Source organism: Pinus tabuliformis, chromosome 1_1 (genome assembly GCF_031772625.1).
Source record: "Pinus tabuliformis cultivar Carrire ecotype Pingquan chromosome 1_1, CPIR1, whole genome shotgun sequence".
Classification (NCBI taxonomy): Eukaryota; Viridiplantae; Streptophyta; class Pinopsida; order Pinales; family Pinaceae; genus Pinus; species Pinus tabuliformis.
Window position 1 is genome coordinate 617,694,102 of NC_142297.1, and position 2,169 is coordinate 617,696,270.

The following is a 2,169-nucleotide window of genomic DNA, read 5'->3' on the forward strand; positions in this document are numbered from 1 at the left end:
TGGTAGTGATGATGTCACGTATCAAAGATCGATGATTAGAGGTTGAGGCTTATTGTGTATTATAGTGAAACCTTTGATTGGAAATCATTGGGAAGGGTGCTTTGATACGAGGGTTGTACTATGGTCACATGAGGAACCAAAGGATTAGGCACTAACAAAGAAAGGTAATCGGTGATCGCAAAGGTAGATGAAAGTGTAAACATATGTTTTGTGTTCATATCGACGATGACAAGCAGTGTGATATCGATGTTTTGCAAAGGAGCATATCTAGGTCTCTTCCGATATACATATCAGGGAAACACTTGATATCGGAAGCCCAAAGCAATGTGGATAGGTGATGTAAGGTAGTCGACAGCTTTTAAATCGCAAGGAAAGAGGCATAGTCAATAAGTTTTTATGAAAAAACTACAGCCACTTCAAATTCAAAGGCAAAAGGGGAATGAACCAGGGCATACATAGGATTTTTGAAGAAAAAGTCATGTTGCGATCATTTCAAAACTCTGATATCCAAACCTCTGATACCTATCCACATCTGTTACTTGTCACGCTTTGGTTTGATCATTGCTATAAAGTCTGTGTGGTCACTGTTTTAAGGTTTCGAGCTTTATTAAACTGCTCCATGTGTAACATGCGTGTTTGTCAATCGTGAAATTATCAACTTCTTTAACAATCGTGAATTTGACATATTTATTAAGATGATAAATCTACTACAATATGATGAAAAAACCCTTACCATAATAAAAAAAAAAAACAAAAAAAAAAAAAAACAAAAAAAACAAAAAACCAAACCTAATTAAATGCTACCTAGTGTATAAACAAAACCATGAATAAAAAAAACCTCACACAACATCAATATGAACTCACATTTCTAAACCCCACCACCATTCAATACCATATGTAATTTCCTACGTATCCATTATGAGATCCATTTCACATTGTTTATTTATTATTATTCCAGTCTACATTAAAAGCAGAGGTATTTGTGTTCAATTCAAACAAACCCAGAAACATAAAAGCTGAAAAAACAAAAACAAAAATAATCAAACAATTCAATTTTATACCCAAATTCCTTGAACATTCGCAAATTAATATATGAGAGACCTTGCATAATCAATATTCAAATATAATATAATAATTAACGTTGTTTAGATAATCTTCAGCAAAATCACATAACCAATCTTTTGTCGACGCGTTTCGAACCAACCAGTGTGGTTCATCGTCAGGACAAGTTGAAGAACCAATCCAGCTTATCTTGATTAAATAGAGCGTGCAGAGACTCCAACAGCTATAATGCTAACGGCTAATTTTGACCTAATGATCCTGATCAAACCCCTAAATTAGTTAATTAATATTTCTAGAAAAAGCTAAAATAGGTAAATAAAGGAATTCATTTGTTAATTTAAAAATAAATAGATATATTATTATTATTATCTCAAATATTAAGAGAATCCCTAGTATAATATTAATATTTTAATTATAATGGTCATTAATAAATTATATCTCATAAAATATATTAAATAATCTATATTTATTATTATTCCAATATTATTTAAATACAAGTGAATGGTAATAAATCACTATTATTTTTATAATTTAGTTACACTAGGTAATTGTGTAATAATTATTTAATGGTCCATTAAAATAATAAGTTATATAAATTAAGATATGTTTATTAAATAATCTATATCTACTTAATTATTTATAATTCCAAACAAATTGTTAAAACATTATTATTCCTAGAATTTAGTTATATTAGGTAAATACCATAATTTAGGGTAAAGCCCAAGTTTATTAATAATAGTATAACTAATATTATTGGTATATCATAATTTATTCTTTAAACCTAACAGTCACATAATCAATATTAGTTCAATATTTTTTATTCCAATAAAAATATTAAAGGTAACTAAGTCCTTAGGTAAATATATTATTACCTATAGGGTTGATAAAGTCCATGATTTATCCTTTAAACCTAATGGTCAAATTTCTATTAATAATCAATATTTATTTATTCCAAAAAATATATTAAAGTTAACTATGTCATTAGGTAAATATATTATTATTTATAAGGTTAAAAAAAAAAAAGGGGGGGGGGGGGGGGGTGGTTTAGACATTAGTTAAAGGGAAACTCAATTCTAAGGTTATAATAGAAAATTATAAATGTGTAAA